This window comes from Crocodylus porosus, unplaced genomic scaffold, assembly GCF_001723895.1.
Source record: "Crocodylus porosus isolate Cpor-Errol unplaced genomic scaffold, CroPor_comp1, whole genome shotgun sequence".
Classification (NCBI taxonomy): Eukaryota; Metazoa; Chordata; order Crocodylia; family Crocodylidae; genus Crocodylus; species Crocodylus porosus.
In genome coordinates, this window is record NW_017728931.1 from 26887714 (window position 1) to 26911796 (window position 24083).

Sequence of the window (24083 nt, forward strand, 5' to 3'; positions counted from 1 at the left end):
TTCATACTATAAGCAGGATTAATATAGGAAGTTATTCACACATTCAGGTAGAAGCAAAACTGATTAGCACCTTCACCTTAAACACACCTAGATCCCAAGCAGTGGCTGAGGTACCATCCTGAACTTGGACTGATTCAGAACTGGGGATAATAAAAATACTTATGTCAAAGACACTTTCCAAAGTATTTTATGTAGCATGGTTCTGGACACTTCTACATTGATCCTAATGAATGAAACTCCCAGCCCTATCCCTTTGAAGGCATCACTGAATGCTTCTATGGATGACCAACTTCTATCTTTGCCAAGGAACACAGTCTTTATATAACAGGAGATGATGTTGGGTTAAGCAGTTCCTTCCCAAACCTCCCAAGCCTCCACCTTTCCACTGATGGATTAGGGGGCGATTAGGAGCAAATAGAGCCCAAAGGCAACTCCTAAAAGAACAAAAACCATAAACAAGGTTTACTGATCCAATTTCCTCTTCTCCACTGTAGCAAGTGCCAAGGAAGCTATGATTAATGTGGACCTAGTGCAAGTACAGAGGAGACTGGATTCCAGGGAAACTGATATAAGGGTCCAGCCAGCTCATTTACATGAGTTTACCAGAGATTAGTTTATAAAACTAATCAAAGGGTAGGGTCTGTCTTTTACTGTTTTTGTGTACAGGCCTTCACAAAATGGGGCTTGTATCCATAATTAAGGCTTCTAGGTATTATTGTTAATACCTAAGAATGGCATCCTAGGACTCCACTCCTGACCCTCAAGAGTCAGTACAGAATTCCCTCCTTTTCTATTCCATCTCTCTTCAGAATTGCTTAGCCTGATGCAGAGATGACTCACAGACCTCTTGGAGCTTAATACCCATACTTAATTACAAATGCGTAAGAAAGCCTCGTGACCTAGCCTTTCAAATTTAATGCCCACAACCAGGAGCTGAAAGTGTGCATCAAATGCAAACAGGAATGGCCTAGAAAGGAACTTTTAAGTCAACAACAGCCTTGCAAAAGTGCTGTAAGAAAGATAAACCTGTGTAGTTAAATCTTTATGAAAGTTGAAATAAAATCCTGACATTCCTAGAGGGATAGCCTAGCTTCCATGAGTCACTCTCTTATGTACCTGTGGCATTTTGTGCGGTAATTAAGTTTTATCACCATCTATCATTCCACAATTACAACCCTTTCCAGCCACTTCATTTTCTTAGCTTAAAAATATAGCTATGTTGCAATATTCTAGTGTTGCTATTGGGATTGTCGTGATGAAAGCAGAGCCAGTGCTACTTGCCCATGTTTTACTAATCACCAGCTGGCAAGGGTATAGTGACATGGGAATCTTCACAGGACTCGTGTTTTTCTACTATCTGCTGGACAACTAAGGAGATCACCAGGCTGCTGGGACAAGTGCCAGATGGTAGACAGGTATGTTTGTAAGTTTAAGATTCTTATTTTCTTTCAGTGCTTGCACATGCTGTTCATGTAGTGGCAGGAAAATTGAAATGACGAGAGGAGGGGATGAATCAGTGACTAGACTACAACTGTTCAAAACCGCTTTGAAGTTTCTCAAAACATGGCTGTTTCACAGTCCACTCCTCATTTGTTTTTCTTGTTTCGTGGAGGCTCAAAGGTTTTAACTTAATTATTTCTTTCTAGCTTCCCTTTCAATGGCTTATCCTTTGAAAGCTGGAATTGGTTCTGAACATGCATGCACTGGTGAGCAAAGAGATGCATGTTCCCTCTTTATTTGCTCCCCAAAGAGATCTGGCATAAGGAAGTAAAGTCAGATGTCCCTCTTAGCTTAAATTCCAGGCAGCTACTTTAATGACAGCATTGTGACCAGCTCTGGCAGGGCACTCATATTAAGTCAAAGTTTATTGGCTGGGTAGCATGGCAATTAAACAAGGTCTTTCACATTAAGGTACTCACAAGGCTTCCATAGACCTTGGAAAGTTGACTTCTTTTTTGAATGGCATGAGTTGGAACCACCCTTCACTTTGTGAATGGAGCAATTATGGATGACCTGCTTGTGTGTGCTAGAGATCAAATTGCTGGGAAAAAATATTTATGAACAGGAGGAACCTGATTTGTCAAGATCTTGAAGCTTTATTATAGAAGAAAGACCCTTAGTATCTAGGAGCTACCCCTTCATACTACTTCACCTGTTTTACTTCAGTGAAACTCTTCTGCTTGACTTCAGTGAAATTAATGTGAGTACAGGCAGTCCTCAGACTTAGAACACAATTGGTTCCTGAAAACTGCGTCTTAAGTTGAAACATAACTCGGAACCAATTTTTTCATAAGAAACAAGGTTATAAATGGGGGATTCATTCCTGAACCACAGCCCAATACCCTATTTTCACTAAAAATACTCCAGAATTTTGTACTTGATCAATTATAGATGAGTAATATAGCTACATTAATGTATTTATATCAATAAATAAATAGCAATCATATTGATTTGGAAGGACTTCTTTGAAGTGACTTTGCTAGACTTTTTGAAGGGCTCTTGGTTGTACTTTTTGAAGGGCTCTTGGCTGGAGTCTTCTCAGGAGTCTTGGTTGCAGGCTTTTCTGGAGTCTTCTCTTCTTTCTTAAAAAAAGTGTCCAAGGAAGTTTGGACAGATGTTCTCCAGGGAGATGAGCAACACAGCAAACTTGTTCACTGGCGTGGCCTCACATCAGATCAAATGTTGTAAAGTCAAAACTGACGTCATAAAGTTGAAACAGGGCGTCAATTTAAAAACATGGTTAGTGCGAAACATTGTAAGTTGAAACATTGTAAGTCAAGGACTGCCTGTATAAAACTGTTGCAATGGAATGGAGAGTCAACAAAATTGAAAAGATAACACAAAAGAAAAACAGCAGTTAGTTTCAAATAGACTTGAAATTCTCTCTCTCTCTTTCTCACTCTCTCTCAGACAGACCCATACCTATGAAAAACAAAAGAACAACTAAATAGCCTCATACTAGTCACAGGAATCAGAAGAGACCTGGTCATGTGACAGGGTTAAGCAGTGACCCTGATTTGAACCCTGACTCTGAATGCCAGGGAGTAGAGTGCAATATAAGCCAGTGTGATAACCTCTGTATTGGTCAACACAGGTGGAATTTAATCCAGGAGCCACCAAAGTAAAAAGCCTAAGCTTCTGTAGCATTAACTCAGTGATCCTCAGCCAAGGGGCCAGGACAACCTGGGATGCCCTGAAGGGTACATGAAGGGTGTAACAGGAAGTGTGGAGAGAGAAGCGAGGTGTCAGAAGATAAGCAAATAAAGGCAAGCTCAGGCTTCAGGTGTGACAAGATAAGCAGAAAAGGGTAGGTTTAGAGCCTTATTGCACATTGATATTAGGCAGCTTCCTGGAGTTCTTAACCCCTGGATTTTCTACACATTAACAACTGAAAGTAGTTGTAAGCACACTTAGGCAACTTAAAGTTAAGCCACTCCAGGGCAGGTTTATATCTGATCCGTGTTACTCAGTTCATGTTCCATTAATGTGTGGCCACTCCCCAGAGATTAGCCACCCAAATTCCAGTCCTCCGGTATCCCAGGAATGCAGTATCCCCTCCCCCACTCTCCTGTTCTTTGTGGACAAACTTTGTGCCCCCTGAACTCTACTGCCCAAGGAACAGTTCTTGCATCAAGACAACTCCCTATCCTGCCCCTTGGGCATGTGACTTTCCCATTCTAGGGGTGCAACCCTGTGCAAACAGCCTGCAGAGCACATACAAACTAGCCAGGTTGCAGGGCATGAACAGTTCCAGGGGGAGGGCGGGCTAGGGGGCTGGATCAGGTTCCCATGAGCTACGGCTTCCTTCCTGGGACAGGGGCAGTAGTTCCAGAGGTGCCTTCAGTCACTGCTCCCACCTCCCAATCACCCTGGGAAGCATGACCAGTACCCCCCGGTCCAATGCTAAATCCCAATTTATTAAAATGTGAGAGCTTCTTTAATACACTTCCTTTTCATTTCTTTTTAAATTCTTCTTTTTTCACTTCCTTTTTATTTTATCCTTCAGTGGCTGAGTTCCTTCATTTCACTACCCCCATTTCACCACCACCATGGCCTCCCCGCACCCCCATTTCTTTTCCACTTCCATCCCACTGACTCCCTGTCTCCCAGCTCATGTTTAGCCTTAAGGTGTGACTCCTCCAAACTAGAGCTAGCACTAACACCAATTAACATTTGAGCAACTCAAAGTTCAATGTGCAACAAGGCCCTTAGGCTCTCCCTGCTTAGCTGCTCCCCAACCCACAGTGCCTGCCCCCTTTGCAGGGAGGTAAACCCTATAATAAATAAATTAGTTTTTTAAATGGGGTGTTGCTCAGTTTACAAAGGTTCTGGAGGGTGCCTTGAGCCTAACAAGGTTGAGAACCACTGCCTTAACTAAACAGTCATGGTGCTGTAGCTGAGACTCTAACAGATTCATATCTTTTGGGAGCCAAGCACAGGAGAGGACCTATAAACTCACTAGTGAATTATACCAATCCACTGGATGTGTGACAGATTCCAATTACAGTGGAGTTCTAGTAATCAAGAGCAATTTTGATGGAAATGGAGGTAGTTAGCTGTGTTAGTCTGAAGACAGGCAGAAGGCAGGGCACGGTGGTAGGTACCTTATAGACTAACTCATAGCCTAGTTCATCAGATACTATGAATTCATCTGATGTTATTATTTCATGGCCTCTGATAAAGTAGGCTGTTTCCTATGAAAGCTCCTGCCTCTCTTAATTACTTTTCAAATGGCACCCTGCCCTGCCCTCCACTTATGAGGGAGTCGGTGTGGAAGAGACTTATATTGCTATTGTCAATTATGCAGAACTAAAAACAACAACCACAGAAAACATCCTGCACCTGTCATATTCAGTTTGCAAATCAGCATGTGGTTATTGTTAAGGGAACAGTGCAGTAACATACATAATTTAAATAAATGCATAGGGACTCCCCTTTATTTTTCACTACCCTAGGTAAGCTAATTGCTATGGAAATTATTTGCTAGATTATTAATTAAACATCCATCGAAATGGTGTGCGTGTGTGCGCACACACACACCAACTTGCTCTGTCTCCATTGCCCCTCAATAAGTTTTGGCATAGGGAACACAAAGAATTCTGGCAACAGGCTGACAGTAGAATATGTTGTAGAACCTAGACATGCCCAAGCTTTCTTGACACAGGAACAGCTTCTCTTCCCTCTGCCAGTAGTTCACTCAGTGCCAGCTTCAATGTACACCCTCTTCCAGGAATGGCTCTCATCCATATTGGCAAATAAAATCACAAAGAAGAAAATATGAAATTACTCTTCAAAATGTAAGTGGAAGGATCAGCATAGAGCCAAGCTACAAGTATCCAAATCTGAGATCCCACACTGCTACATGTCACTTGGAAACATGACACACGTACAGTAATTCAAGCAAACAGGTTTGTCCACAAAGAGAGAACAAGGGAAATCATTCACATTTTTAGATATTGAAATATTTAGAGCAGAATTGCACAGATGATAAATAAACACAGCGACTGCAAACACCAAGTTCACAAGCACCCCAAGTAGATGCTGGCCACCAAAATCCTTCACTAAATATGCTAGGATGCAGTGAGGAGAAGGAAAAAAAGAAAAATGACTACAGAACCTAGAAAGCCAACAAGCAGTGCAAATAAATCTGTTGCTCAGTTTTTAAAATAGGGATCCAGTATTTTGGAACAGTTAGAGGACAATGCATCAGGAACATGGGTGAACTTAGGTCTATGTCATTAAATAATATCATGTAACTGATTGTAAAGGAGTAGCAAGTCCTAGGAAGGAAGGAGTAGCAAGTCCTAGGAAGGAAGGAGTGATCACAGAAAACTAGTCCTCTGTAATTTACACACACTTTTAGTTCCCATGCATTTCCTGGAACATTTGTACTTATCATTATTAACAAAGCATAAAATAGAAATATAAAACTAACTTTGCAACACAATGTGTGGACTGCACAGGACAGAAATTTGAATTTAACATAGAGGAGGGTGCACATCTCTTATTTTAGGTGATTCTCAAGACTGTAAATTTCCTATTCCCAATTGTTAGAACCCAAGTAGAGTGGGCAAAAGCATTTACGTGCTACTCTTTTTTTGCAAGTCTCTGTGGATATTAGTTAATGCAGCCTTAGAGTTATTCCAATTTAATCTGGTTTGTTATAGCTCCCAAAGATCTGTTGCGCTGCCCATCAATCACTAGAATGGAGAATGCTCTCTCACTCCCTCTTCCACCTCAGCACATTGTTTTGGCTGCTCATACACATACCAGGTAGCACCAGCCTGGCTTTGTTCCCACTGTTGATGGAATCCTCAGCTACCCAGTTAGCACAGCTCTGAAGCCTCTGGGTGTGTCTACACAAGATACTAAGTGCGCAGGAGCCTAATAATACTGCGCAGTAGTGTGTCACAGAAAAAACAATACTAATATGCTACTGCGCAGTAGCATCACTGAAAAGGTGTATGCCAGCACTACTGCACAGTAACGCTGGTTACTGCACACTGATTTAGTACTGATTATATAACTACTAAACTGAATGCACATTAATGACTGTGTAGATGCACCCATTTTGTGCCATATAATCTTATGCCTGAGACCAACTATCCCATGAAAAAATACAGTTATTTCACAATGCTCTAAGTTAATGAAAATGTATTCTTAGCTAATAATGAAGACTGGACAAATATGTTCCTGTTCTCTCTTCATAATCCCAAACTTACTCTTTTGGCATAACTCTGGGTTGAGGGGGAGGAAGGGAGGGAGAAGCTGATAGGCAGGATTTGGTCAATTTTTTATGTTTGTTTGTTTATATTTTTGCACATACTTGAACTTTTAAGTTTCAGTCATGATTGGGAACACTGAAATATTAAGGGAAAGGGTTTTGTTGTAGTCATGGGTGACTGGTGCCTCCTGAATCGGGGGGGGGGGGCACCCACAGAAGCCACTGGCAGCTGCAGGCCTGTCAGGGAGGGCACCAGCCCTGACGACAGCATTAGTGTCAGCTGTTGGGGGGCACCATCCCCATTGGAGAGGCACATGCACCCCCGTCCATCCCCTACCAGTTGCCTATGGTTGTAGTATTGCTTGACCCTCTAATGCAGCATTTCTCAACTGGTGGGTCGCAACCCAACAGTTGGTCACAAAAATATTTGAAAAGGTCATGAGCAGGTCCCCAGAAAAAACACATGCAAGCATGGGTTTTTCCTTGCAGGCTAGCAGTGTTTCAGCCTGCAAGTGGCTGCCTGGGAGGACTGGAGGCAGCGGGTGCATGTGTGTCTGCACATGCAGATGCATGTGGCCAGCATAGAGTGAAGCCAGGTAGTGGGAGCAGCTCCAGCCACTGGACACAGGTAAGTATTGGAAGCAGGGGATGGAGATCCAGGAGATTGTCCAGAAGGCCAGGGAAGGTAGGCATATATTTGTGTGTGTGTGTGTGTGTGTGTGCGCGCACATGTGCCTGCCTACTGGCGTTGGGAACAGTGGCCAGGCATGGGGCTACGGCAGGGTGGGAGGAGTGGTGAGAGAGATGCTTCAGCAGGGGACGTCCTTTGCAGCTGGGAGCTGCATGCCTGGGCCAGCAGCACAGGGCCAGAGCCCATATAGGCAAGGGCCCGTACTTGCTGCTCACACTCTAGCTTTAGCAGAACAGAGGCAACTGGGGGCAGGGGACTGCAGATCGGGAGTGAGGGACACCAGCATGGTGGGGGGGGGGCAGGGGACTGTGGCTTGGGGGTGAGGGGCACTAGCAGGACCAGGGGGTTGTGGCTTGGGGTGAAGAGCATCACCAAGGCCAGGGAGTTGTGGTGTGGGGGTGAGGGGTGCCAGCAAGGCTGGGGGAGTAGATAGGGGGAGGGCAGGCAAGGGACTGCGAGTCAGGCACTGGCAAAGCCAGGGGGGTATGACTCATGACAAGCCATTGATCTTGGCAAATGGGTCCTAGTACAAAACAGGCTGAAACCACTTCTTGAAAGAGGCATAAATGAAGACAGAGGGGCAGGCCTTCAATTAATGCAAACTGGAGCCATGCTGATTTATATCAGCTGAGACTCTTGGCTAGAGGTTTGGAATCATTATCCAAATGATACCTTTTGAGGTTGGCCAACAAATCATTCTGGTATACCTTCTGGAATGGCAAAGTAAGGGAGGAAAAAGGGTCCTTTCAAAGTCTCCTCACACCAACAAAATCATCATGTTTGGAAACCATTTTATAACATGACTATAATTTGCCAACATGTTATATACCACATTTTGGTCTTGTCTTTGTTTTAACCATGATATTGATTGTGTTCAGACTGTAGGATCCTTTCTGAAATCACTTATTCAAGTTTACAATGGCTAAGTAATGAGTTTATTTGAGTACTTCCACATTTACACTGGCGTAAAACAAATGAGAACCCAGCCTCCGAATTTTACAGCATGGTGTCACCAGGTTTTTTTCTCACTAGATAATCAATAAGGGCTTCTCCCAGCACAGTAGTGTTTCTGATATCTTGGCCTATTACAAAGTTGGCCTTATTACTAGGGATCTACTTAAAGCGCATGGAGGAGAAGTAAAAATCATGGGCTATTTTTGCAGTCTTTTCGCATCAAGGCTCCCTTGGCAGCCCCTCCTCTCACTTTTGATTGGCTGAGAGGGCTGCTTTTTGTGCAGTCCCACTCCTCACTGTTGATTGGAGGACAGAGGTGAGGCCGCACAAAAGGGAGCCCTCTCAGGTAATAAAGCCAGGCCACGGCGACCACTGGCTCCAACTGGGAAACCAGCAGTTTATTTTTAGTACGTTTTTCTTTTCTGGCTACTAAAACAACAAGCCAGTTTGTATCTTCTGCTCCTCACACCTGAATCACAACTGAATCATGCCTATAGTTCTCCCTCCATTCATGACATCGCTGTCAACAAATGCGAACAGAACTGTTGAACCCTGCTAGAGGGTTTTTAATAGTGCAATTTCAAGAGGTCAACTGTAGCCAGGGCCTTTCTGCTTGAGAAACATAAGGTAAAGGCACTGGATAGATTTCCTAGAAGTTAGCCTATACTGCAGTTTTACTAGCAAGGTTGCTCTTACCCATCATACTGGTCAGGAAAATGGTACAGGACAAGCTTTAGGAACAACAAAGTTTTAACACGATGGTAGCAAACTTGGTGCCACACCTGTAACTTAATTATCCTCAGAGCAAAACTCATCGGAAGTCTCTACTTATGAATCCCGTATATCTAAAGTATTGTGTAATTGTAAAGTACTTAAGCATTTTTGGTTGGTAGACGCTAGATAAAAACAGACTCTAGGCTGCTGGCGGGGCATGATTATATCTCCTCTGTGTGTTGTAGAGCAACAGACCTGCCAACAATACTTAACAAGTAATAAATATTCAATTATTATTGATATTTATTTTTGGAACTACAAGTTTAAATCTTTGATTAAAAGGGTACCTATCTTTTAGACATTCCTGGATGTTTCTACTTTTAATTCTTCCCTTTTGTGTTCTTTTGACTACCAGAGTTCATTATTACTACTGTATAAATTGTACAAACACAGATACATTCACATGTATATCCGTGAGATAAGTACAGCTTTCTCTCTATTTGTAAGTTCAAGGTAATTTTCAATTTTTATGTTCAGAAAAGACCGAATGGTTTAACACTGAGATTTCTGATACATTTTCTCCTGTCGCACCCCCACCCCTACCGTGCCTCCCAGTGTTATGGCACAATACTGCAAAGCAGCAGAGCTGTGGAAGAGAGTAAAAAACCTGGAAGTTGGCAGCCTATATATATATATATATATAAACTAAACTATATATATAAAAAAAACTATATATATATAAAAAAAAAGCTATGTGTTTTTCACCTTGTTCCAAAGCCTGCAGAGCTTTAGAATAAACCCTGCTGAACAGAATATGTGTGTTATGCTTACCATCCCTTTGCTACTCAGCAGCGCTAGGTAAGATAACACAGTACAGCTTTTATCCACAAGGGTTCCCCCAGGCAGCTTCTGTAAAAGGGTTAATGACAGATGTTTCCATTAAATCTGACCTACCTCTTAATTTTGCTGTAGCCTGATAATATCCTTGCTTTGTGCCTATTTGCATGGGCAAATGGAGTCACTCCATAACAAGTACCACACAACCCCCACTCAAAAGGTCAATTCATTTTAAACTGATGTGCACAATATTATTTCTAGTTACATTTTGGGGGGGGGGACGGGGGGGGGAAGGCTTTCCATACACAATACTACTATTTACAGAGAATTAAAAGCTCTATGTTCTGAACCCCTGGATATGGTGTGCAGCACTGAGTACTACCAATACAAATCAATAATGTTTCCTTGAAGACAGCCAGTCATCATGACACTTCAGTTTCCCTGATGAGCATCAAAATGATACATATTTCACTACTACATTTTCTAGAGCAAGTACAATTTTCTTTAGTGAGAATTCATTGGATTAAGAAAACAATAGCAAATGAAAGTTCTACAGGAAGCTTTTATTTTATTTACTTAGCTTTAAATAAAAGAAGGAGAATGAACACGGGGTACCAGTATGCCAGAGGAAGTCTTACCAGTGCCTTGGGCAATGGCATTAAAGCTTCCTAGTGACTATTGGAAATATTGTGCCTAGGACAGCATTTGCCTTTTTACATGGCCACATCATACTGGCAGCTCATAGTAAACCCTTGATCACTTAATACACTCAGGTCTTGTTTTCCTCAACTGATGACCTCACAGCCTACAGCATAAACTCTTGTCATTGATCCCTAAATACATGATCTTGGAATTTGTACTATTAAATCTCATCCTGTCACTATTACTTCGTTCATCTAGGTCATCCTATTCTTCCTATATTACATTGTGATCCTCCTCTACGATTATGCCTCCCAACTTTGTATCTCCTATTCCTGTCTTAATTTTTTTCAGAGGGACTTTCCATTATTCTATTATATATATAAATAAAATTAATGAAATGGGGAGAAGGGAGTGATCTCTAGGCCCATACCCACTCATGCACCCAACTCTTCTGTTGCTGAAATGCAGCTAGAATGTTTCTTCCTTTCAGCTCTACTGATGGATTTACACTAGTTTAGCATTTTCAGAGCTGACATTTCAAGGAAAAGGCTGAAAACTATAATTTCCAAATCAGGCAGTGGGCTTTGCTGGGCTCAAAGGTCAGCTCTGTAAAGGGGCTCAGAAACTTTTAACAAGTGCTACCTTCTGGTTGAATAACATTCAAGATGTTATTAATAATCTATTGAGGTATTATCTTTTAGTCACAGAATTCTAAAACAAACATGCTTTTCTAAAAGGTATCTTTTAAAAATATATGTCATAGCTAAAAGGATAGTTTATAGGGAGGAGACGGAAATTACGGTGTGAAGTTCTATAGCCTGTGTTATGCAGATCAGCCTAGATGACTGTCTCATCTAAGTAGTTGTCCCTTTTGGCCTTAAAAAACCTATGTATGTTAGAGTAATCTCCAGGGTATTATATTAACTGTCACATAAGGTTTACAATGGCTGGATCAAATGGCATTAATAAATAAATCAAACAAGCAAAAAATAAAGTATTTTAAATGGTATATACCTCCATTTGAAATTGGTTAAAATATCGAGTCACTCTGATAAAGAAGGAAGCTCAGGGTACGAACATGTATTTGTGGGACCTGGCTTAGGTTTTGGCAGCTTAGTTTAAGTGGCCTAAACCTGAATCAGGACCCCCATGTGCGAGCATTTGCCACCTGCTGAGAGGAGACAAGGGCACAAGGCTGTGCAGAGCAGCTGGGCTTTCCTAGCCCTGAGGCTCTGCTATGAATACCTGCAAGCATTCAGTAAACCCTTGCTAGGTTAGGTTAACCCCATGCTGAGCTTAAGTTAGTCCTGGTCTGATGAGAACTTACTTTAGATTGCTTGTGCCATTTTTAGGGCAACCTAAGCCCAGCGAATGATTATACATCCAGGCTTTTAGATTTCTCTACCCCTGGTTAGGGCAATCTAAATGCAACATTTGTATGTACCTTCAGTTTTTTATTATGATGTTACGAAAAAATTAAAAACATGCAAAGGCTGATTACAGAAACTTTTTTGTGATCCTGGGCATGTCTACCTGTCGCTTTATGGTGATGTAGTGATGCGTGCTATGGCAATGTAGCAATCATGTATGTCTACATGCAATCGCCAGCTACATTGCCATAGTAGCATGCTTCCCAGGTACAGCGCGGTGAATGTAGCGGTGAAATCTAACTGTGCACTGTACTCACAGTGCAGCAACCACCCATACTGCACCATGCTTTAGTACTTCCTTTTGGGTCTACTAGTACCCAAAAGGAACAAGTACTAGTACTACTAAGGCACGGCACTGTAGCAATGTCACCACATGGCAATGTATAGACAGGTCCCCTTGTGATGCAAACTCTTGTACATTTTTTCAGAGGAAACATTTCAGGGCAGACTCCTGCACATACCCAGTAGCTAACTTTCATCACACATCTAAGGATGCTTAGCAGACAGACGGAAATGATACACATATGCAGCAGACCTACCAGTACAACAGAACCACTGTATCTATAATGCACACATTACAGCATCTCTAACCTTAAGCAGGCCTTAATGTAATGAATGGTAACAGCTCTAAAGAAATGACTGTGATCTACTGAGCTCATCATATGCACAATAAAAAGCCATATTTAGCAAGGCTGCTTCTTTGGCAATTTTTTTAAAAATGTCCATTATAAAGTAAAATTAAAATATACATCTATAGCATATCAAAACCACAATAACTTGGTTATTCATGCCCAGGGAATAAATTTAAATACTTAGCATTAAGCATTGATTCAAATGCAACAAAGGGTATGTGCACATGAACTATTTACTGTTAAAAGCAGAATGAGGTTTAGCATTAGTCAGCTACTCTGTGATAACTGCTTATGTGTGCACTCTAATCCACGGCAGCTTAGCCCCCAGTGACAGATATTCTTCCAACAGTCATCACCTCCAGTACAAGAAGTGCCCTCTTGTACCATGTTTAGCATTGGTGATTAACCTGTCTTAGGACATTATTTAGTTTCCTCAGTTCAAAACAGTACTTAAACACATACTTAAAGAAAAGGACACTTCCCCAAAACAGGACTTCAACTTTTTAGAGGTGATGCTATCATAGCCTGAGGGTCCATAAATTCCATTAGAAATAATGTTGATACACTAATACTAAGACTGACAGCACTGTCACTTAGCCACTTCTAGAGATTATATATTTGCATACATATACCTACAGAAATATGATGAAAGGCAAGAAATACGATGATGTGTGCTTTTAAATAGCTGCAATAAAAGAATAAATAGGTAATGCATGTTAAAACTAAAGAGCCAGAATATGTAAGCTGTATATAAAAAGAAATATATATGAATAAGAATGGCATCCCTGATTGCTTTTGAATTTTCCACAAATAGTGCATAGACTAGCAAAGTTATAACCAGTATTTCATCAGAAAGTTTCATGCCAGTAATCTATCCCATACAATACAACAAACCCTCATTTTTAAATTTCTTCCCCACTCTAAAACTCAACTAACTTTGAAAGACAGGATCTCTTTAAGGAAAAAAAAGGTAGTGGTAACTTGAGAAAAAAATCTTTTAGAAGATATAGCATTTGCCTCTTTACCCAGTGGCATACATGTAGCATCATGTTGTGTGTACACATCTCCCTATAAATAAGAGAATAATCCTGTAGAACCCCCTGTTGGTTGAGAAAGGATTTGTCTAAGTGCATAAACCTTCTTGGCCATAGTCTCATAAAGAAAATAATATATCATCCAGAAAGAAAGTGAGTGAGAAAACTATTTTACCCAAGAGGGGTGAGAGATGAAATATTATCCTAATGGTTCTCGAACTTTTTTGGACTGAAGGCATCCTGCTTCAAAATGCCTGTGAATCGAATGGTGCCCAATTTCAAAAGCTAATTTATATAATATTATAATCCTTATGTCCTTGTAGAAGGGCTAGACAGTGGGAGTGAGGGTGAGAGACTGGCAGGCAGGGACAAGCTTGAGCCTACCCTTATCTTCTCCCACCTCATGGCACCCTTCAAAGGATGTTGGTTCTGTGGCACCCTGGTTGAGTCACTACTTTACCCAATAACATGGACTGCATTTTCAGTGACAGGAGTCCTAAATTACCACGGCCTTGAGGTCAAGATCTGAAATAGATAAATGACATTCAAAAGGGGAGGCAGAGGGTCACAATAAAGTGAAAATGGATTGTACTCCAGATGTGACACCAAGGTTATTAAAGTTCTCTTTATCAGATTGTTCAAACTCTCTCACAAACACACAAATAATTATTTACAGCTCTGTCAGAGGTACCTGAGGCTTAGACTTCTGCAAAACATGGGGAAAGAATGGCTCTTTATTGCCTGAGCAAGTGGTGACCTATTGCTGAATGTGTTTGTTAGCACTTCCAATGAGACCGTGTGTTTTGAGCCATGGAGTGAAATAAATGAGCCCTTTCTCCTAAAGAAAACTGTTCTGTCCTAAAATTTGTAAAAACTCATTTAGAGTTAAGTTTCATTACATCTGACTGCCTTCTTCTAATCTGTACTCCCTCACTTAGCCATAAAATGTACTCTGGACGTCTCTGATAGCTAAAAGATACTTGAGATTTCCATTTCCTGTATATTTTGGGTTAAAAAACAAAAACAAATTACTGGACTATTTGTGCTGCTTTCTCCTTCTGCAGTACCTGGATCACTTGTTCTGGTTTGCTGGCTTTTGTTTTTTATTTTTTAAGTGCATAATGCTATTAAAGTGCAAATTATGGTACACGGTATTTGTTAACATTACAAGCTGTGACTTGGCATTGAAAGGAACTTCCCTGAGCTGAGATAGCAGCAAGTATCCTGTGGCAGATTAGCATGTCTGCAAAAGGAAAAGCCCCTATTTAGATGGCACCGCAGGGTCCCATCCATCATATTACATGTTAATTTGGTGAACTGAAACTCTTGATGATTCCTTAGCAGTTAAGAGAACTATAGGCATCCTAATATTTTTGCAGTCCTATCTTTTTTTCTATCCCTTTCCTTCCCTTCCCAACAAGCCACAAAACTTCATAACCTGAAAAACACAGGAGCAAAAGTTAAAATGCTTTAATGGTCCCCATACGCTTCTTAACTAAACACTATGATTGCAAAATCCCCCTCCCAGGCTACAATCTCCAAACAAATAAGAGATTCATTGTGCACTCCACTGCTATTTACCACCACAACCATTGTCACTTAACAATCAGAAGGAGGAGCCTGCAAGGCCTAATTCTGCAACAGCTACATCTGTCAACAACTAGATAGAGAGCTCCACTGAGCAAACAGGCTTGATCCCACTTACACAGTCTTTCTTTGTCCTGCCTCAGCTGAGTTTCTTCTAATCTTCCCAGACTATCTTCAGCAGCACAAGCAGGAACTTCTACTGAAATCAGATATAACAAAAGATGCCTTTCTTTATTTCTATGCACTGTTTATATGTTTATGTTACTCCACCTCTGCCCCCCACCTCCACCCCATGTCTCCACCCACAGCAAAGCACAACTGGTATGAATCATAGCAGGGTCACATTATATTCTTCATGATAGCCAGCAGAACAAAAGCTGGTAATGAGCCTTTGAGCATGCACTATTGCAAATATTGATGCCTGCCATCACAGAGAGACAATACAGATTGCAGAGTAAAATAAAAACAAAACAAAGCAAAGTTTGAAAACCAGGAAGCCTAGCAGTGAAGGAGTGTAATGCACAGCCCCTGCAGTTGCACTGCCATTATTTTATTTCCTTGTGCCTCTGTAGCACCTAAAGGTTTATATCAAAGGCCAAGACCCCATTGTACAAATATAGCACATTTCTTAAGGCAGAAATTATTCTTTGGCTTAAATGATTCTAATAGAAACCAGCAGTTACAGGTGCTTTATACCTCCAATAACAAAGGTGCATTGAGACACCTGAATAAAAGTGGCCTCAGAGCCATATGCTAGATCGGTAGTTCTTAACCTTCTTAGACTCAAGGCACCCCTTGAAAAAAGCTCCTAGTTTTCACTTGTTTTTTTACTATGGAAAAATAATAGAGCAATATTGCACAGCACCCTGTGGTACCCTTAAAGGGATCTTGTGGCACCCTAGGGTGTCACTGTACCTTGGCTGAGACTTACTGGATACCAGGTTTGAAAACTGTGGCCTCAGAAGACTGGTACAGAACATCTTTTTCTAGCTTGCCATATAAAATAAAAAGTACACAAGTGGTGTCATCAGGTAAGCCCACAGGACACACTGCATCTCAAAGAAAACAAATGAATGCAAGATTTCCAGCTGTTTCAGCATCAGGAACTGCAATATTTATTCTGGAAGAAGCAAACAACAGATGTAGTTGGATGGCAAGAGTTCATTTGGTTCTCTGCAGCATTTGAAATAAAATGCAAATGGTCATTATTGTGCAGGAGGACAAAAAGAAAAACTCTGTCAAATTTTAAGCATTTTGGACATCTTCAGAAGCAAACTTCAGCTTTCCATTGCCACTCCCTCCTGACCCCTACATACAACATGACTCCTTAGTTTTCCTTCCCTTACTGCCACCTGTGAAAACAGCTGTTAAAAAAATAACAAAACAAAAAAAACTGCACAAGGCTGGCTTTTGGGTACAAACATTCCAAAAGCCTGAGCCTGAAATGATTCAATCTTTGCAGGTTTGTCTAACCTGCATAGATTAAACCAAGAAGCAACTGAACAGACATTCACTTTTGATTCCAGAAATGAAGCCACATGCCTGCAGTGGCTCGGGCTAGAAACCAGGGGGTGCTAGAGTGAGCCCTCCCTTCCCTTCTGCAGTAGCAGGAAGGCTGGAAGGAAGCTGAGCTGGAGGTGGCCAGGCCCCAGCAAGCTGAGTATGATTGGGGAGGGGTTTAAACACCTGTTTGCCTGGGCAGACTGTCTGCTCTCCAGCTAGTCCTCTATCCCCTGGCCAGCAGATGCTTCTGGGTCAGAAGCTCTCGCTGCTTCTCCTTATACTGCACCTCTGCTGGGTGCATCATCAGACTAGATGATCTGCTCAGGTCCCTTCCAACCCTAGAAACTATGGAAAGAGGCACTGAGCTGCAGAACCAAAGCCTGTGAGGGCTCTACCTGTGCTGGGCATGGGGCTCAAAGACACGATCTCCTGCCCTGCACCCAGAGAGTGCTCTAACCAGCAGGCCCCTGTACCTCCTGCCCCAGCCCTGCCCTGCTGGCACTAATGGCCACCCACAACACCACGGACCTGTCACCTAGTGAAGCCACCAGCAAAAGCACTGGGTTCCCTGCTCCAAGGAGCAACAAAGTATTGCAGATGCAAAGCAGACCCAAGTGAGAGGGGCCAAAGTCTGCTCCAGCATGCCTGCCTGCAGGCCCAGGCCTATGGCTGCAGCAAATGGCACTGCAGGGTCTGGATCCCCTTGGCCCTGTGGAGACAATGCTGGCTGTCGCAGGCCTAGCAGGGAAGCAGCAAGGGGGGGTGGGGGGGAATGCTATAGCTCTGGGTGTGCCCAGGGGCAGACATTTAGTTCTGGGGACTAGTGAGCTCCCTGCATAATCCCAGCATCACAGACACAGGGGCAGGGCCCTAAAATCCTGTCCCGTCCAGCTGGCCAAGCATTTGGCTTTTTTGCACTCCAGCCCCCTGGGACTCTGCACCAGCTCCCACCGTGGGCACAGTGCAATGGATCACATGTGCAAGGGGAGAATGCTGCATATCCAGCCCCTCCCACCTGCCCTTCCCTAGACAGACTGGCCTGCCTCAGGGCAGCACTTCCTGCTAGCCATAGCTGGAGCTGCTGCCTGGCACCTGGACATACGCTGGCCACACAGGAGCCAGCCCTCAGCCTCCATCTGGCAGCCCCTGCAGCCCAGCCTCTGTCCAGCCACTGCACCACATACTCCCATAGCCCAGCCTAGACTGTGCCTGCATGGCTAAGAGGCCCCTCGGGCCCCAGTTCATGGGTGTCCCCACCACCGCATGCAGAGCAGCTGTGGCCCATGGAGACATGTTTATGGAGCACTGTGTCCCGCCTGCCCCCAGCACCACCCTGTCAGGGCCCCCCAGAGCCAGTTCAGTCCAGTGCTGCTGGCAGCAGTAAAACAGCCCACCCAGCTCCTGCCAGAGCCTGCCCAGCCCTGGTCCCGGAGTAGGGAGGTGGACAGCTCCAGGGGGAGGAGGCAGGAGGCAGGTCTGGGCACAGCCGCAGGAGCTGGGGGATGAGCTCATCTTTGGCTCCCAACTCAGGCAGGGCGGGATGAGTGGACATCCCCCAGACCAGCACTGCTCTACCCCAGTCCCTGCTTGCTGTCCTCTCTCAGCCCCTGTCCTGCACCAGCCTCAGGGCTGGTGGATCATGGGATCATAGGACACATAGGGGGCTTGAGGGGACATGAGGGGCAGCTAGTGCAGCCCCCACTCCAAGCAGGGCTGCCTCCAGCTGCAGCATCCTGGGCAAGGCTCTGTGTGGCTGGGCCCTGGAGCCCTGTAAAGATGCAGCTCCCAGCCTGTCATGGCGCCATGTGGCACATTGCTGCCCTCCTGGGGAGCAGGAGTTTCTTCCCATCAGGCCTCAGCTTCCCTGGCCGCAGTCTGGCATGCTAATCCTGTGGCTCTCAGCTGGGGCAGGTTTCCCCCCCTTCAGGGGTCAGCTGCTGAGCTGGGCAGCAAGATGGATGTCCTGCAGCCAAGGCTGTACAGGGGATGGGTGACGGGGCTCGCTTACACCCTGGCACCACAGGCTTGGTTGGCTGTGTCTCCTGGTAACCCCTGAGCACAGCCAGTAGCCCCAGTCCCTTTGCCCGCTGCCTTCTCATCCCTCCCCTGTCCCATACCACTGGGATAGGGGAAGGAGAGGGCATTAAACTTCCCTCCTTCCCCTCAGGCTACTGGTGCCTGGCCAGACCACCCACTCCTGCTGCTAGAGCCATTAGCAGGGGTGGTGGGGTGGGGAAGCCTGGCAAGGGCTGCTGTGTCCCCTGCCAAGAAGAACCAGCTGCAGTCCAGAGCATGGTTTCCCACCGTCACCCCCTTCTCAGCCAGCTGGAGATAGGGGTAAGGCCAACCCTGCTCTGCTGAAGCAGACAGTCCAGACCAGCCCAGGGCTGCAAAGCATCCTGGGGTGCTGGAGGAGTATGAGATAACTTAAACTAGGAAGGGGTCTGGGACAGAAGTTCCAAAATTCAGTTTGACCTAAATCAGTTAAGTTTGATTCAACCAAGTTTATTAAACCAGTTCTGGCCATTTTGAAAATGGTTTATGTGCACTGAATTTCTGTTACAGGTTTAAACTGGTTTCTGATCACTTAAACAGGTTTATGTGTAACTTCTATCCTTAGCCTTAGAGCTCTTGAAATTGACAGGAACTGCATTTGGAGATTTTTCCCCCTCCCTTGATATACAGACATGTGTCCTATTACACTGCTCATTGCAAATAAAGGGAACCTTCCACTACCTTTAATGGGTCCAGAATTTCACACAACTTTTGGAGTAGGTTTCTTCTTGCAGTAAGTAGCAGGATCTATTGGCATTGCTACAGTGGTGATCACTTTAGAAAATCCAGGCAGTCATATTTTCGTAGCTAAATAGAATAATAGTACAAAAATGCCTGTAGCTTTGCCACCTCCAGGTGTCAGTCTGTCCTATCCCATATGTCAAGTAGTCAGCCCCAGTAAGTACCTGCATGAGAGATATGCAGGGCACTTTCAGAGTGCTGCAAAAAGCAATGGCCATGATTCAGGAGGCAGCATTCTTTTTTCTTCGCTGGCACTGAGCCAGTACTCTATCATGCTGCAGAGGAATAATGCTGAAGGTGCCATTTTTCTGAAAAGAGGTTACAGACTTTGTCCATTAAAGACTTATGAAAGGGCTGTTGGTTGGGGGTGGAGAGGTAGACAGAAGGTTGGCTTGTTTGTTTTTTTGCTGTAGAGAATTAACTCTGATATCCAAGTCAAATTTCAACTTGATTAATTTTGTTCTGCTCCTCTGACTATCCCTCCTTTATTTTAACTGCTGAGTAGTTACTTATCTCACCACATATGTGACTGCCTTTCACTGGTAGACAGGGTGATGCAATAGATCTGGACCTGCTAGATAGGAAGGGCTGTAAAGGGACATAGATAAAATCTGAAGCAAATGAGCTTGAGCCAGGAACAAATTCAGTACACACAACAACTTGCTCACGTCTTTCTTGCCCCCTCATTCCCCCCTTAGCAGAAGAGAAGCAACAAGTTCCATTACCACCTCAGCAGCATTTGCTGAGGTGGTATCCCTCACTATTGGCACAAAACCAGTATCTCTTTCTTTCTTACTCTGAACTATACTGCAATTTGAGATCCAAATCAGTTTAGCTCTATGTTGATATGAAGGTCTGTGGAGCAGGAAGGCTTTTCCTTCCAGCTCCCTCCTCCTGCCACACACATCTTTTTAACTAGACCTTTGAACAATATGCAAAGGGTCCTGATCTTAGATTGGAGCCCAGAGGCACTACTGCCAATCAAAAAAATGATAAAGAAGAAACAGTAACTTATTTCCCTTCCTATAAAGGTGGTATTCCCACTTTTTTTATCCTGTAATTTAATTACATCAGGAAAAATAACCCATAAATCCAGTGTCACAATTTATACATGTTAAAGGAACAAATCCCATGTTCATTCCAAACTTGCTCCCCGCCCTTGCTCTCTTTAGTGACCTGTCCCTCATTTGAGGTATTTGTCACACATTTTTTAGAGGCCTGTGTCACATATTTGGGTCTTGGAGGTTATGAGTTATAACCACCAGACTGCATGACCTATGCAAGTCTGGTTCTACCCCCATCTGATTTCTTTTCTTGTTGCTTTCCGAATACCATCTTGTCTGCTCCTGCTGAGATATCACAGAAACGTTCTTCATCAACATACAGTGTCATCTAACACATGGAGCCTGCCAAGTTTTCATGTTGTCATATCAAGAAAATTTCCCTGGGGGGCATGGGGAGAGGGAGAGGTCACTTTTCATCTATGGAAGAGCAAGTAACCCTTTTCCTCTGGGACCAAGAGGGTCTTAATTTAACAAACCTTCTTTCCTGTCACAATGCTGCTGCTCACTTACAGATCACAATAGACCAGACAGCACTACAGGCTGTTAGGAGACCAAAGGGATGAAGAATACTTGCAGGTAAGTAGCAGTTTTCAGCCCACTATGCTGTAATTTAAAACAATTAAGTACAAAAAGGGAGACAAGTTAAAAATATAGGAGTTTCTAGCTTACAATGGGAAAACCTGTCTAGTCTCTCAGAGTGATAAGCACATTTCAGCAGGCTCTGACCAATCCAAAGCAACAAGACCAAAATGTGGGTCCTCATGTGAACTGTATTCTAACTATGCAAGCATCTTAAGTCATCAAAGAGGGCCTGGAAATCTCCCAGGAGTGGCTTTTTTTTTTTTCTGGTTACTTTCTGTTTCCATAGAAGTTGGCAACATCACAGAAAAAGGCTGTTCCCATTAGTAAAAAGCTGGTATGCTGAGTAATAAGGTTCAGTCAGAGTTTTGCTGTTCATGTTGGGACTGTTACTTATTCTATCCTAAAGTTTGAAAACAAGGTAACCTAAATTTCAGTCGCAAAGCACTGGTCCTGCCCACATGCAGGGTAAAGCCTCTTTTGCTTGATGGAAATTAGTGACTGGTTGGTTTCCTTGTCAGAGACATCTGCAATGATCTCATAGAAAAATCAAGGCCAGTGATACTTATGCATTTAAGCCAAATGCTGCCTGACAGCTTTTTCTGGAATGGAGAATAGTACCAACACCAATAATCTTCCTAAGCAGAGGAAACTGGGATGAGAAACACAAAACCAGAACCTACAATCTGAGCCCCTTAAAAATTAAGAAGGTTTACAGTCACATTCCCTGATGTAAACTCACTGCTACTGTAATGATTCTAGATCCAAAATCAGAGTGATTTTGGTCTATTTTGTAATCCGTTTGAGAAATTTCTGTAATCAGTTTGAGAAATTTCTGTTTTATCTAGTTCACACCCAACCCCTATATCTGATTTGGCTTTGAACCTGAATCATGACTTAAAATGGGACTGGATCCAGAACCAAATTTTAACTTTGTCTCTGTGGTTCATTTTATACCAAATACCTTTGTTTGATTACTTCGATTTCCATTTAGATTTCCATTTGATTTTCTCTGCTTACCAGATATTATTTCCATGTCTCTGCAAATCTATTTATTAACAACAGAGAATACATAGAACTCCCCCCACCTCTTCTCCTTTCCCATTTTTTCATCATAAGCAGGCTAACAAACCTCAGAATTAGTCATGTATATCTATATCTATCTATGTATATATACACATGTAAATATATACCCTCTAAATACACACACACACACACACACACACACACACACACACAGGTGTATATATAAGAATACATGTACATATATATAATTTCTTTTAAAGTAGTTACATTTTTAATTTAATATATGATACATACAAACTTTTTTCTGATTACATTTTGTTTTGTTTTTTGCTGCTTCACATTTAGATTAGAGGGCTATGAAATATTTTGAAGTTTCTAAATTTTATTACAATTTTCCACAAAACTTTGAAAGATTTTCATGAAAAATGCAATTTTCAGCCATCTTTAATAATCTCCAAGATGCATTATGATAAAAATCTTAATGCTAGATATCATTTGATCCACATTTGTTCCCCAAGTCCTGCTAAGCCCTACTCTCTGGGAGGGACAAGTCAATTGTTCTGGCCACTGCTCAGTCTACCTTTGGATATTCCCAGACAAAACTTTTACCTTTTGCTGACTTTCCATGGTCAGCCTTCTGCACCGGGCAGGGAAAGATCCAGAAAGAATGCAGCAGTGCAGACACTGGCACTTCTGCTGCTGTCCCTGACTGATCCAGATGCAGGGAGAGCCCTAGAGCCGCTCCTGCCCTGTAGCAGCCATGAGCTGCAGCTTGCCTGCAGACAGGGTTGGCAGCAGACAGGTTCCTCTTCCCCCCACATCTGCCCACCCTCCGCCATAGATATTCCCTGCTGGCTGGGAACAGGCAGTAGAAGTAAGAACCTGCATGCTGCCCCTTTTCCCTGATGACACAGGCATAGGGGAAGCTCCAGAGCTGCTCCTGCCCTATGCTTCAGGTAGTGGCTGTATGAGGAGCTGGGCTGAGCTGGGAAAGATTCTTCCATCCAGTGCTGGCTCCCAGCCAGGGGGAGACACAGGTGGGCAAGCAGGGAGCAAGGGCTGGAAAGAAGAACTTGTGCACTGCCACTGCTGTCCCCAGCTGAGCCCAGCATTCTACACAGCCGCTATCTGCAGCATAGGGCAGGAGAGGGATAGCAGCAGGTCTTGGGCCCTCCCATGCTGACAGGTCAGCCAGAGACAAGCCCTTGTAATATAGCTCCATAGCAGTGATTCATCTCGAACATGTACACAAACACATGAACCACATTCATAAAGAATTATAGGTATGTCCCAGTTTATCACAGACGGTGTGTGTGTTTTTTTGTGTGTGTACATGTAAAAGCATACAAACACATGAAACACAATATTTTCCAATTATGCTCTAAACCACTACAGCTCACAATAGGATTAAAGCAGTGTCTTGGCAGTTACACTCTTGAATGATTTTCTGAAGATGTATTTTGGTAATGCAAAAATGAGGAAAATACCCAGGGTCCTAATACCGCACTTCCATACTTTGACCCAGATTCTGAATGCTGACATTAGTACCTTATGGCAGAAAATGGCTATGTAAGTTCTATTTTTCTCCCCATTTTCTTGCTTGGGCTCCAAGAGATTATAATTTAAAAACAAATTTAAAACATCTTCTGTGCAAGACATGATAGGCAACCTAATGGAATTCTCAGCTATGGGAGAGCATCAAGTCAAATACCATGGCTGACTTTATAAAGGGCATGATACATTTCCTAAGAAATGATGCATATTAGTAGTTGTGCATACTGAAATAAAGATTACTGAGTCACATACTTAGGGAGACTGGGTGATGGTTTACAAGTAGTCAGAAAAAACTGCCTTGGGATCCTTTTGTACA

At 43.1% G+C, this 24083-nt stretch overlaps 1 protein-coding gene across 3 annotated transcripts in view; it reads right to left on the reverse strand.

Moving 5' to 3' along the window:
• Positions 1-24083, reverse strand: part of SOX5 (SRY-box 5) — a 549709-nt gene that overhangs the window by 474105 nt on the left and 51521 nt on the right. Inside the window, exon 2 of one of the 3 annotated variants that reach the window (XM_019544444.1) lies at positions 15364-15444. The exons of the other annotated variants lie outside the window; for them this stretch is intronic. The gene's annotated coding sequence lies outside the window, so the exon portion shown is untranslated. The remainder of the gene's footprint in view (positions 1-15363; positions 15445-24083) is intronic. 3 annotated transcript variants of the gene reach the window in all.